The 15,450-nt window shown below is 43.9% G+C and overlaps 1 protein-coding gene across 2 annotated transcripts in view; it reads right to left on the reverse strand.

The window, feature by feature from the left end:
* LOC147678851 (uncharacterized) overlaps positions 1-15,450 on the reverse strand; it is a 70,718-nt gene that overhangs the window by 27,898 nt on the left and 27,370 nt on the right. The gene's annotated exons all lie outside the window — the stretch shown is intronic.

Here is a 15,450-nt window from a genome sequence, read left to right on the forward strand (position 1 = left end):
GCCTGCATCAGCCACACCTCCTTCAACGCATGCATGCCTGCATCAGCCACACCTCATGCATGTCTGCATCAGCCACACCTTCTTCAACACATGCATGTCTGCATCAGCCACACCTCATTCAACACATGCATATCTGCATCAGCTACACCTCCTTCAACACATAAATGTCTACATCAGCCACACCTCCTTCAACACATGCATGTCTGCATCAGCCACACCTCCTTCAACACACGGATGCCTGCATCAGCCACACCTCCTTCAACACATGACTGTCAGCATCAGCCACACCTCCTTCAACACATGGAGGCCTCCATCAGCCATACCTCTTTCAACACATGCATGTCTGCTCCTAAGCACTTTTCCTTCAAAACATGCATGTCTGCATCAGACACACCTTCTTCAACACATGCAGGTCTGCATCAGACACACCTCCTTCAACACATGCATGCCTGCATCAGCCACACCTCCTTCAACGCATGGATCTGTATCAGCCACACCTCCTTCAACACATGCATGCCTGCATATGCCTCACCTTCTACAGCGCATGCATGTCTGCATCAGCCACACCTCCTTCAACAGATGTATGTCTGCATCAGCCACACCTCCTTCAACACATGCATGCCTGCATCAGCCACACCGTCTGCATCAGCCACACCTCCTTCAACGCATGCATGCCTGCATCAGCCACACCTCATTCAACGCATGCATGTCTGTATCAGCCACACCTCCTTCAACACATGCATGCCTGCATATGCCTCACCTTCTACAGCGCATGCATGTCTGCATCAGCCACACCTCCTTCAACAGATGTATGTCTGCATCAGCCACAGCTCTTTCAACACATGCATGCCTGCATCAGCCACACCTCCTTCAACACATGCATGTCTGCATCAGCCACACCTCCTTCAACGCATGCATGTATTCATCAGCTACACCTCCTTCAACACAAGCATGTCTGCATCAGCCACACCTCCTTCAACACATGCATGTCTGCATCAGCCACACCTCCTTCAACACATGCATGTCTGCATCAGCCACACCTCCTTCAACACATGCATGTCTGCATCAGCCACACCTCCTTCAACACATGCATGTCTGCATCAGCCACACCTCCTTCAACACATTCATGTCTGCCCCTAAGCACATCTACTTCAACACATGCATGCCTGCATCAGCCACACCTCCTTCAACACATGCATGTCTGCATCAGCCACAGCTCTTTCAACACATGCATGCCTGCATCAGCCACACCTCCTTCAACACATGCATGTCTGCATCAGCCACACCTCCTTCAACACACGCATGTCTGCATCAGTCACACCCCCTTCAACACATTCATGTCTGCATCAGCCACACCTCCTTCAACACATTCATGTCTGCATCAGCCACACCTCCTTCAACACATTCATGTCTGCATCAGCCACACCTCCTTCAACACATTCATGTCTTCATCAGCCACACCTCCCTCAACACATGCATGTGTGCATCAGCCACACCTCCCTCAACACATGCATGCCAGCATCAGCCACACCTCCCTCAACACACGCATGTTGTCATGTGCTTATCTAGGTTCCTGATCGATACTGTGACCTTATGCCCCTATTCGGCTATAAAGCCCTTTATTCCCTATATTGGCATAACCGTTCAAGTGCGATTTTCTGAAAAGACATCTCTGGCCTCACACGAGCAGAGCCACAGAGCCACATTCCAGCATGACTCTCTGCTACTTCCTTTGCGACCAATTAGTGCAATGACAGAGCAGCAGTCACTATCTGATATTCCTAGATAACACTCCGAGTTCTTCAACAAGATAAAAACTTAGCAAACCTGGAAATCCCCGCTTGCTATGTTTTGATTAGTAATGGAACTCTAATGAGCAACTGATAACTATCACTTCCTAGTGACATCTTTAAGTGACGTCTTATGTCCAGCAAACTTGCGTCAAACCCGGCACCTGTCAGGTATAAATATTACCAACGTTGCCTTAAGCAATGAGCGTTGCCTGTTGCTGATGCCAGCTGCCTGCATGACCAGTGTTGGTAAAAACTAGCACTCTGTCGCTGCAGCCTGCTATCCTGTGGTGGTGAAGCTGCTGATTACCATTATCGCTGCTACAGCGCGAACTGTGGTTCAGTACGCTTGAGGAGCCGTGCAGCCGTCCTCTGCGAAGACATCCAGCCCAGCTGCCCGCGGACGCTGTCACCCCTCCTTCCTCGACGCGCTGAGAGAAGCCGCTGCCTTTCTCGTGCAGAGAAATCCAGTCCCGGCGCTTCCGGTTCACCCTCGCAGGTGACTGGGATATCGAGAGAGACCCCTGAAGGAGATACCAATCCTCCATCATTCTATTCAGAGGTATGGTGTTGACTAAACCCTTAGAAGAGAATTCTTGAAACAAACCTTGGCAAAACCAACTTAACTTAAGCTACTTCCTTACTCCCCTTTTCACGTGTTAGGCTTAGGTCAGGCACACCGGGGTAGGCTTAGTTAGAAGCACCAGTTGAGTATGTTAGCCTAATGTATATATGACTGTATAAATGTTTTATTACTTTTAAACCATTGTATGGCTAAGAAACCATATCAATGCTTTTACAGTTCTATTTCGCAATTCTTATCTTACTGTACGTACTTTTTATAATAACAGTTATTGCAATTGTGGCAATACATTTCTCTTGTACGAGAAGAAAGACTGTTCAATAAATGTTAACCTTTATTGATACACGCCCGTCTCTCTATTCTCTACATATTGTGAAAGTAAACTGCACTAGACTGACTGAGTGAAATCTATGTCTATTGTTTCACACGACCCTAGAGATTGACTCTTGATCTGAGGAGCAAAGTTGTCATGTTGCACGGTTGTTGGAAAACTGAATCCCTTCTTGTCTGTGCCAAGGAAGCTGATCACTTCCTATGCAGAGAAGAAAGTTTCCAGTGACCTCTGAGCTAGTTGGTAACACAACCCAATTAAGTTTAGCATAGTCAGTGGAGGCCTGGAATATAGCCAGTTCCACGTCGATACTACTGTTTATGTTATTCCAATGCGCAGGGCCTAGTGGGAAACTAGGAACTACACTACATGGCGCCCTAACGTTTGGTAAGGCGATAAACTAACGTAAGACTTGTAGAGTAACTCAGTCGTGCATATTTCACACCCCTTTCTCCCGTAAAAACTCCAATAGACGTCTGGAGTGGGTGAAAGGTTAAAATCCGCCCGACCTTAGTAGGAAGAGATTCCTATGTAAAGCTCTGGTTTATTCAACGTTGAAGGATACAGTGTTCCAAAATATTGTGCATCTAATCTTTGTCTCCTCGGAGACCTACTCTGCAAAAACTGCATTCACACAATGTCAGTAGAAAACAACGGCACCTCTGGGGCCGCAGTAGATGCGACTCAGCAAGGTCCCGAATACACAGACCCGGATGCTATTATCATCCCGGTCCAGTTAAGAAGATCTATAACTTTAAAACTTATAGAAAACGGACTGCCACCTCAAGGTGGTACAGTAATGTTCGTGATAGAGGCTCACGAGTATCGGCAGACAGAGGTATTCTATTCATGGATAAACTTTCCAGCGGTAAACGCTATAACACAAGAGTTTCACTATTACAAAATAGAGGAACCTCCGGGAGAGTACGCTCCTTTCGAGGAGATTGAAATCCCACTTAAATTTCAAGAGCACCTGCTCTGGTTTAATGGCGCCCTAAAACATAATGATCACATAACTAGGCTCGGTCCACTAGGTAGACCAGGAGCCACGTGGCCGGTTCTAGCCAGCTACACACCACATCCTGACATTGCAAAAATGTCTAGAGAAGAGCTGTTAGCACAGCTAAACACATTAATAAAAATACATAGGCAATTAGTCCAATATGTAATACGGACTGCAACAGTCCAGCCAGCTGTTAATTCACACCAGCTGACCCCTCATCAGGGGAACACAAATAAAATTACACCACAGAACATACAGTCATGTCTTGGTAAAACACCCGTAAAACGGGAACAAATTCCTTTCTGGTTAGCCCAGAAAATCACTCAAATAGAGGCAGTATTTCCTGATACTACCCCTATTGAGAAACACAGAATCTTGACCATCTGCCTTCCTATGGGAATCGCACCACACGTAGAGGACTGCGATACTTGGGGTACAGTCTTTGCTTCCATTTACACAAAAACACACGGTGTTCCGTCTATGGCGGTAATACCAGACGTGCTAAAACAGATTCAAAATGAATTCGGTCCAGAGCCCGCTTTAAATCTAGGTATGAAATTACTGAAAGACTTCAAGCAGGTCACGGCTATATTATTAGCCAACGTAAAGGGAGAAGCAGCATCTGTGGCGATTCGCCAGAAGTTGAGGGAAACAGATATAAAAGATCCTGTTGAGCTTGCAAAAATCATAGAAAAATGCTATGAAGAATTAGGTAGAGACAGCTTGGGTGGAAAACCAGTTAAGCCCCAACTGCTCGAAAATCCTGAAAAATTATTTATTAAAAATAATTTAAACACTCCTAAAAAGAGCTGGGATGGAAATAAACAATCCACTCCCAAGGAAAAAGTTTTCCAGTCCAGAGGAAGGTCTCCTCGACGGAGGGAAAGAACTCCGACTCGAGAACGCCAGTCTCCCCAACGGGAGCCCTCTGAGAAAAGATATAACCTTAGAAATAGGGATAATATAAAAAAACCTGATAGATATCAAAGTACTGATACACGTCCCTCTCGATCTCTTCCACAGAATTCGGAAAGAAGAGAACGGTCAGACCCAGGAGAGCGCTCCAAGTCCAAAGACAAGGAACCTGCTCAAAATAAGAAATCTCAATTTCAGAAAAAGAAGGTAGCCAGTATTAGAGTAATCAACCATGCCGAGAATACTGAGGACACAGTTGAAAAACGGGGAGTGGGCATTGACAATGTTGGACAGTGCAGCAGAAATCAGTATAGCGCGCAAGAACTTGATGAGACATCTGGAGACAGTGGACACGAATGAATACATTCAGGTTGAAACTGCCGACGCCAGACTTAGCGAGCCCCATAAAATATACGAAATAACATTGCGTATGGAGGGTGATAAGACTAGGAAAATTAAGGGTCTATTTTGGGATAAGCTCTCAAAAGGCTATGATATTCTGTTAGCTGAAAAAGATTGGCCCCCGGAGTTTGTCAGGGAGTGCCCTCGTGGCGAAGAAGTGATTATGCCTGCCTTCTCGAATCACATTCCGATTCATAAAAAATACACATATGCAAGGAAATGGGCAGTAGCCCAGGCACCTGCATTATATAAAAATCATGTAGGATGGGATGAGGATTCTCCGCCTCACAAAATCCAACTAAAAAGTGAACCAACTGCCCAACGGCAGTATCCCATAAAGCAAGAAGCTAAAAAACAAGTCAGGGAGATCTTAGATCAACTTGAGTACCAGGGGGTGATTGAAACATGCACCTCTCAAATGAACAATCCTTTGTTTCCTGTCTCCAAGCCAGACAATTCATATCGTCTAGTTTTGGACTACAGACACCTTAATACATGTTGCAAAACTTTTGCAGTACAAAACTCGCATAGTGCAGCCCTAATGAATAACATAGTTAGGAAAAAATATAAAACGACATTAGACATTTCTAATGGTTTCTTTTGTCAAAACATTGCACCAGAAAGCAGATACTTGACCGCTTTCTCCGCATTTGGGTCGCAGAAAAAATTCTGTCGACTCCCACAGGGGTTCAAGAACAGCCCAGGACTATTCTCAGCTAGAGTAACAGAGTTACTACAAATCTATTATGATGAAGCATTATCTTACGTAGATGATATTTATCTCACAGACGACGACTTGGATACTCACTTGAAAAGAGTGAACACCATTATACTTGGGTTCGCAGCAGAGGGTTACAAATTCAACTTTAAAAAGTCCCGAATTGCCCATCTGACAGTACTGTTTTTAGGGTACGAATTATCAAGTGAAGGGAAAAGCCTAGCGGACAACTTCTTAGAGAAGTGCGCTGTACTCCAAGCTCCAAAAACGCTGAAGAATTTACAATCAATACTAGGTTTTCTGAATTTCGGAAGAACTTACATCCTAAATTACGCAGAGAGGGTTAAACCTCTCTACGAACTAATTAAACCTGATTTAAAACAAATCAATTGGACTCAAAAACACACTGAAATTTTGAGATCACTGCAAACAGACATGTTAGCAAAAACAAAATTAGACACACGTGACAACACACGTGATCTTGTAATCCGAGTCATCCCAGCAAGATGCGGATTCACATACCTAACCTCTAATGAGGGAGAAAAGGTACCAATAGCTTACAAATCACATTTGTACACAAGGGCTGAAATAAAATTCAGTTCAACGGAGAAAATTCTAACTGCGGTTCAGACTGCTGTAGCGAAAGAAAGGCCCCTAGCACAAGGTAAACGAATAATAATCGTAACTCCTATACCGGCTTTAGAAGCGGTAACTAAAGCAAGCATTCCTAATGCTAAAGCTTTACATCCTAGATGGATTCAGTGGGTTAATTCTCTTGCTGCAACAGACGTAGTTTACGAATTTGATCCTAACTTAAAAACACAGGAATTTTTACAATATGAATACGAATGTCCTCTGCCAATTGAAATCCTGCCTCTCGAAGAATACGGAAGTATTATATATACTGACGGATCAGCACAACCCGCAGTTGGGGGTAAGCAAGCTTACAGTGCTGCGTGCGCGATTGTTAAAGGTCGCTGGCACAAAGGAAAATTTAGACCATTGGTCACTAAAACACAATCTCTAGGAGATTGCTCGGCTCAACGAGCTGAATTAGTAGCATTTAAGATGGCGCTAGAAAATACTGATCGCGAATTCCCCACACTAATAGTGTGCGATTCTTTTTATTGCGTACAATCTTATAATGAATACTTGCAGAATTGGGTGGAAAATGGTTTCAAAGATGCAAAAGGTGGCACAATAAAGCATAAAATGCTTTGGGAACAGGTAGTTCTTTTGCAAAAAGAACTACAAAAGACTCACGTGATACATACACTGAGTCATCAGCGTGATGGCGTTCACGTTGCAGGGAATTCATTGGCTGATGAAGCCGCGAAGGCAGCTGTGCAAACGGCTTCCGTAGCTGCGATAACTCGGTCACAAACAAAAATAGACAGCGATATTCTACAAGCTGTCAGTACGTCAGTAAAAGATGATAAGAAAACACTCCCGAAAGGCTTTCCTAAAAAGTACTTGTACTTAACGGATACAAATAATGTTCCTTTTGCTCGAATCCCTGGAGTGGGGGATAGAGTAATTCCAAACAGGGAACACAGACTAGGACTAATCAAAGCGGCACACGAAGGGCTTGCTTCTGCACACGCTGGCGTTTCCGCAACAATATCACTATTAAAACCAAGATATTGGTGGCCTCGCTTGAGAATACAAACTAAAAAGTATGTATTAGAATGCGACATATGCCAAAGGATAAAGGTATCAACAGTGAAACGACCAGCGCAGACACCCCTTCTCATCTCGGATAAACCATTTGCATGCGTTTACCTGGACCACTGTGGTCCCCTACAAAGGGACGGCAACTATAGATATATCATGGTAGCAGTGGATTCCTGTACGAGGTTCATATGGATGTGGCCCCAGCGCTCGGCTGACGCTAGAACGGTTATAAAAGATTTGCGAGTCTTTATCGGCACATACGCAATTACCACGTTCCATTCTGACCAGGGTCCTGCTTTCAGCTCTCGAGCCTATAAGGAGGCCATGGCTAGCATGGGAATTGGGTTGCGGTATTCTTGTCCGTCGCATCCCGAAGGGAATAGTGTGGTAGAAAGAAAAAACCGGGACATAAAGCAATCTATAACAGCGAAGGTATTAGGTTCAGGCGCTGGGTGGGTCAAACATTTAATAAGTGTCCAGACTAGTCTTAACAACATGCCAAGAAATTCTCTAAAAGGTTTCAGCCCATACGAACTATTGTTCGGAATAAGAATGAACGTTCAGGACCTCGATAGTCAGATGTCAGTGGTACAAAAAGAAACAAAGCAGTTTGAAGTAAAAGACCGTTTGGCTGTTTTACAGGAACTGAATGAAACAAAAAAATCATTAAGCAACATAAAGTTAAAGCAACAGCCAAGTACCACTGACGAGGCACCACCCGCAACAGCCCCAGCAAGGCCTGTCTGGATTCCAAAGATTGGGGATCTAGTCAGAGAAAAGATCGCGGTGAAGAAGGAATTTGGGCCTTCTTACAGAAAAGCAGTACCTGTCTTGGCAGTCACCGGAACAAGATCAGTTGTGCTACTGCCCCTTGCTGGTAAAAAGGAGAACAGAATCGTGTCCATCGATCTGGTAAAACCACAAGCATGTGGCCTATAATAAACAGTAGGCCCAGTGGACTCCCAAGAAACAACAGAATACCCAAACTTGCAACAATCCAAGAGGTTCAAACTGAAAGACTCATCACATTCGATCAGCCTGCAGTGCACAATGAAGGACTATGCAATAATGCCATGGAACTCGTGCCTCTTGAAACACAGATTGAAACAGTTCGTCAAGAAACAACACCAGTCTACAATGATGTGGCATCAGAAAGTGCTACCGAAAGACAGATTGAAAGAATTGACAGAACTGCCTCTGGTTATTTCATCAACTTCGACAACTTCTCTGAAGATTTTAACGACACCGAAGTGATGCCAGAAACAAAAAAGTATTCTAAAGAAAATACAACAGGACTCCTTCAACAAATCAAAGAACTATATCTGGATTCACCGTTGATTGAGCATTGGATTATCTCAGGGGTATTCATACTCCTACTATGCCTAATTTTAGTTTTAATTTTAGGGAAGTTCATTACAATTGAATGGACACAGCAAGTCAGAACATCAACCTAGTCCTGAAACCACACAGATCATCACACGTGAAGAAAAGAGAACTGTCAACAGTAAATGTCACGGCAATTCCAATACCTGGTGGGGTAGTATGGGAGAAAACAGACTATGAGATCTACGGTCCGGTCGAAATCCTGAAGTATCCTCATCAACTAAAGGTTTCCTTAAGTGACTTTGTTACACCTAGTACATTCTCTGATGATTGGGACTTTAACAGTATTAATGACATGATGTCTGATTTAGTAATGTCAGCTAGATTCACAGATCATGATTATTTACAAGGTTCATCTAGTTATGAGCAGTTATTCTGTTACACCCACTATGGGGATCATTACTTGCATAAATCTGCACAGCCTAGAAATGTTTTTATGTATAATCAATGGGAACATTGTTCTACACCACCTAAAAGCAGTTCTAAAGCATTTTTTGAGAAATTCAAATATTTTTCAGGGTTTAACACCAGTGATGCAGAAACGTTTTATTACAAACTGTTAGATAAAACAGGAATGAAAACAATGCTGACAAATTCTAAATTGATATATTCAGAAGCATTTTATGATAAAATGATGACATTTGGTTTTGATTATTGGAAAAATAATATTGAAACGAAAACGATTTGGGGTACAAAAGACTGGCAGGTGCAAGGCATTGAAGCACTATTTAGAACCTGCATGATACCAGAACAAATGTTATTTTTAAATGACACTGTACACCAAACATCTTGTCTTGGCCTAGCTAAGAACAAAGACCTTAAATCACCGTCTATACCAAAGCCTATAGCTGAGAATGCAACTGCAGATAATGAGTTAGACGTGTCACACATTTTACATTTCAACAGAACACATCCTGATTGGAAAAAATGGTTAATCTGGCCTACAGACACAAATAGCTGTCAAGATAGGTTCCTGAATAAAACACAGGGTTTAAAAATGACCAGATTAGACCCTAGATACTCCCAGAGACAACATCCAGGGATTATAACAACATACAGTGTAGGGAAACTCTGCCTAGAATGGCTAACTACATCCACACTGACTGAAATTAAGCAACACTTGTCTTTATTAAAAGATGGTGCTGATTTGCGCGATTTCATTCTTGGACCACGCAAACAGCGTCAAAAGCGTTTCATAGCGACCAGCATCTATGCTGCTTACAACGAGGCTTGGAAAGTAAAGCAAATTGAAACTGCTGAAAAAATACGAGAAATTGATCGTATTAATTTGGAGAAATCACTTTCTGTAGTAGACAATGGGTTAATGACTCTGTCTTCCAGAATATATTCGTTGGACAATATTGTATCATCTGCCTTTGATGTGATAGACAGAGATTTGCTAATGTTACAACATGGCCAGTCTCAATTACGCTCTATTATAGAACTAGGCTGGACGCTGCAAAATCTTCGTTCAGGCTATGTGCCTTGGCGTTTGATAAACACAACGTCATTGTTTTCCATTTTTAACCTTACTGATAAACAGATCAGTTTGGCACAGAAAGGAGCAGACTATACAATCTTGAGCATCGAGAAACTCGAGAGATTACCATTGACAATGTCAGAGAGTCCTGTCATTGAATGGATAATACACGGAATTATCACAATTCCGATAACAACTTTCCGATTTCATAAATGCCTTGAATACATACCTGCTGGCCAGTATGAACAATTGGGTAAGGGATATATAAAATCCGAGTGGAAATTACCATACACTCATTCTTGCTATAGTGACAGCGACAAAAATGTATTTCTTAGTGGTGAGAACTGTAAACATTCACTAAGCGGTATACTTTTGTGTCAGGGTATTAATTTACACGGAGCATGTGATGGAAATTCAAATAACCTCTCATGCCACCAGCTAGTCACACCTGCAACTCAGATAGAGCCCTTCTTTATGCAACTTTCAAACGGGAGTTACATTCTTAGAACGGATCACAGGTGCTGTGGCCTCGCGCCCGGACTAAGTTATCTAGTAGAAGTAACGTCCATGGTCAAATGCTGTATGCAAGCATTGTTCCCGAGCGGGCCTCCAGACATAGTGACTCCCATCTGGCCTCGTCTGAATCTCTATTCTATACGAATTGATACATTAAGCAAAATGAAATCTGTGCTTTTACAGACAACAGTGCCTATAACGTCATCTAAAGAGACGTATGATCTTCTAGTCACAAGGACGGCTACTGAGGTCCATGACCTTTTATCAACAAATTGCCCCGTGCATTTCGTAGAAATGTTTAGCCAACTCCTTAACATGTCTAGTGCTACAAGCATCCCAGGCATATTTAAGACAGTCTTTACGGGACTGCTAACACCCTTCCAGGCAATTTTGGGAATCTTTCCTAATTTTGTGCACTCCATCTTTGGTGGTATTCCACTATTTTTGGGACTCATCGCAGGGATTCTATTTTTGACCCTCCTGCTTCGTTATGGCAAGCCTCGGCTCAGACATAGCTCCCATGGGAATGGAAGAGACAATCCTAGCAATGCGCTACCGGGACAGGATAACTAACGTCCTTGGATTGGCCAGGCTGAGAGATCTAAACATGACCTGGTTCCTTTCATTCAGACCAATATGGCAAAATTGCATTTTACCTGTGCTACGGTGTATGCTTTGCGGCGAGGAATGCGTGTTGGACATCTGTCTTTCACTTCCATCAGCAGTACCAATGGACGTCGATACTTTGCTCAGTCCAATAACGGCTCACGCATTGTGTTGTCCCCAGCGGCTACCAATCCTGATGACGGCATTCGTGGAGACTCCTGTACTACAGCCAAGTGGTAACAGTGGAGCGAGTGACAAAAGCAACATCATCCAGGTACAACGTGCTGTGAGCATTGCTGGTCCCGACTTCGATGACAGCAATCATTCTCACACCTGCCAAGTTACAGCGTTATCTAATTTGGTTGAACTATCACCTGATTTTGTAGACCAATTCTTTGCGAGCCTGTCTGATACGATGTTCTCACCCATAGAGAAACAATAACTTTTGAGAAGCTTTCCGACACACAGCGTTCCCATGAACTCTGAATTCGGCCTTCAGTTTTGATCAACAAAAAACTGCCAGGAGCTTTGGTAAACTGATTTTTCTTTGAATTGGACAATTTTTCAAATATTGACCCTTTTCCTTTTTGGCACGAACAATTCTTTGCTTAACGTAAAAACTATTCTTAGAGAACAGAAGCTTCACACTTCTATTTCTAAACACATCTAGAGACATAACAACATTACACCAGCCTCTAGCACACATGTTATTACATTGCATTTTTATGTGATGATTTATCTCGCATTTCTTCTGTCAGAGATACTTCATGTGTAATTCTTTTTGCATAATCGTTCATTGATTTTATATGCAATACCTTTTGAATGATTACTATGCTTTAAAACTACGTACAGTACCTAAATTCCATGTATTACATGTACGCCTATTTCGAATGCATTTATGTATTTTGGGGTGGGCTATGTTACACAATGTTACACATGCATCTAATTGCTTAGTTTTAGTAATTTTGATGGACATGAATTCGTGGAGTGGGTGTCATGTGCTTATCTAGGTTCCTGATCGATACTGTGACCTTATGCCCCTATTCGGCTATAAAGCCCTTTATTCCCTATATTGGCATAACCGTTCAAGTGCGATTTTCTGAAAAGACATCTCTGGCCTCACACGAGCAGAGCCACAGAGCCACATTCCAGCATGACTCTCTGCTACTTCCTTTGCGACCAATTAGTGCAATGACAGAGCAGCAGTCACTATCTGATATTCCTAGATAACACTCCGAGTTCTTCAACAAGATAAAAACTTAGCAAACCTGGAAATCCCCGCTTGCTATGTTTTGATTAGTAATGGAACTCTAATGAGCAACTGATAACTATCACTTCCTAGTGACATCTTTAAGTGACGTCTTATGTCCAGCAAACTTGCGTCAAACCCGGCACCTGTCAGGTATAAATATTACCAACGTTGCCTTAAGCAATGAGCGTTGCCTGTTGCTGATGCCAGCTGCCTGCATGACCAGTGTTGGTAAAAACTAGCACTCTGTCGCTGCAGCCTGCTATCCTGTGGTGGTGAAGCTGCTGATTACCATTATCGCTGCTACAGCGCGAACTGTGGTTCAGTACGCTTGAGGAGCCGTGCAGCCGTCCTCTGCGAAGACATCCAGCCCAGCTGCCCGCGGACGCTGTCACCCCTCCTTCCTCGACGCGCTGAGAGAAGCCGCTGCCTTTCTCGTGCAGAGAAATCCAGTCCCGGCGCTTCCGGTTCACCCTCGCAGGTGACTGGGATATCGAGAGAGACCCCTGAAGGAGATACCAATCCTCCATCATTCTATTCAGAGGTATGGTGTTGACTAAACCCTTAGAAGAGAATTCTTGAAACAAACCTTGGCAAAACCAACTTAACTTAAGCTACTTCCTTACTCCCCTTTTCACGTGTTAGGCTTAGGTCAGGCACACCGGGGTAGGCTTAGTTAGAAGCACCAGTTGAGTATGTTAGCCTAATGTATATATGACTGTATAAATGTTTTATTACTTTTAAACCATTGTATGGCTAAGAAACCATATCAATGCTTTTACAGTTCTATTTCGCAATTCTTATCTTACTGTACGTACTTTTTATAATAACAGTTATTGCAATTGTGGCAATACATTTCTCTTGTACGAGAAGAAAGACTGTTCAATAAATGTTAACCTTTATTGATACACGCCCGTCTCTCTATTCTCTACATATTGTGAAAGTAAACTGCACTAGACTGACTGAGTGAAATCTATGTCTATTGTTTCACACGACCCTAGAGATTGACTCTTGATCTGAGGAGCAAAGTTGTCATGTTGCACGGTTGTTGGAAAACTGAATCCCTTCTTGTCTGTGCCAAGGAAGCTGATCACTTCCTATGCAGAGAAGAAAGTTTCCAGTGACCTCTGAGCTAGTTGGTAACACAACCCAATTAAGTTTAGCATAGTCAGTGGAGGCCTGGAATATAGCCAGTTCCACGTCGATACTACTGTTTATGTTATTCCAATGCGCAGGGCCTAGTGGGAAACTAGGAACTACACTACAATGTCTGCATCAGCCACACGTCCTTCAACACATGCATTTCTGCATCAGCAACACCTCCTTCAATGCATGCATGTCTACATCAGCCACACCTCCTTCAACACATTCATGTCTGCCCCTAAGCACATCTACTTCAACACATGCATGCCTGCATCAGCCACACCTCCTTCAAAACATGCATATCTGCATCAGCCACACCTCCTTCAACACATGGATGCCTGCATCAGCCACACCTCCTTCAACACATGCATATCTGCATCAGTCACACCTCCTTCAACAGATGCATGTCTGCACCAGCCACACTTCCTTCAACACATGGATGCCTGCACCAGCCACACTTCCTTCAACACATGGATGCCTGCATAAGCCACACCTCCTTCAACACATGCATATCTGCATCAGCCACACCTCCTTCAACACATTCATGTCTGCATCAGCCACACCTCCTTCAACACATTCATATCTGCATCAGCCACACCTCCCTCAACACTTGCATGTCTGCATCAGCCACACCTCCCTCAACACATGCATGCCAGCATCAGCCACACCTCCCTCAACACATGCATGTCTGCATCAGCCACACCTCCCTCAACACATGCATGTCTGTATCAGCCACACCTCCTTCAACACATGCATGTCTGCATCAGCAACACCTTCTTCAACACATGCATGTCTGCATCAGTCACACCTCCTTCAACAGATGCATGTCTGCATCACCCACACTTCCTTCAACACATGGATGCCTGCATCAGCCACATCTCCTTCAACACATGCATGTCTGCATCAGCAACACCTTCTTCAACACATGCATGTCTGCATCAGCCACACCTCCTTCAACGCATGCATGTCTGCATCAGCCACACCTCCCTCAACACATGCATGCCAGCATCAGCCACACCTCCCTCAACACATGCATGTCTGCATCAGCCACACCTCCTTCAACACATGCATGTCTGCATCAGCAACACCTCCTTCAATGCATGCATGTCTGCATCAGCCACACCTCCCTCAACACATGCATGTCTGCATCAGCCACACCTCCCTCAACACACGCATGTCTGCATCAGCCACACCTCCTTCAACACATGCATGTCTGCATCAGCCACACCTCCTTCAACACATGTATGCCTGCATCAGCCACACCTCCTTCAACACATGCATGTCTGCATCAGCAACACCTTCTTCAACACATGCATGTCTGCATCAGCCACACCTCCTTCAACGCATGCATGCCTGCATCAGCCACACCTCATGCATGCCTGCATCAGCCACACCTTCTTCAACACATGCATGTCTGCATCAGCCACACCTCCTTCAACACATGCATGCCTGCATCAGCCGCACCTCATGCATGCCTGCATCAGCCACACCTTCTTCAACACATGCATGTCTGCATCAGCCACACCTCCTTCAACACATGCATGTCTGCATCAGCAACACCTTCTTCAACACATGCATGTTACATCAGCCACACCTCCTTCAACACATGCATGCCTGCATCAACCACCCCTCCTTCAACACATGCAGGGCTGCATCA

Source organism: Lissotriton vulgaris, chromosome 12 (assembly GCF_964263255.1).
Source record: "Lissotriton vulgaris chromosome 12, aLisVul1.2, whole genome shotgun sequence".
In the NCBI taxonomy this organism is placed as follows: Eukaryota; Metazoa; Chordata; class Amphibia; order Caudata; family Salamandridae; genus Lissotriton; species Lissotriton vulgaris.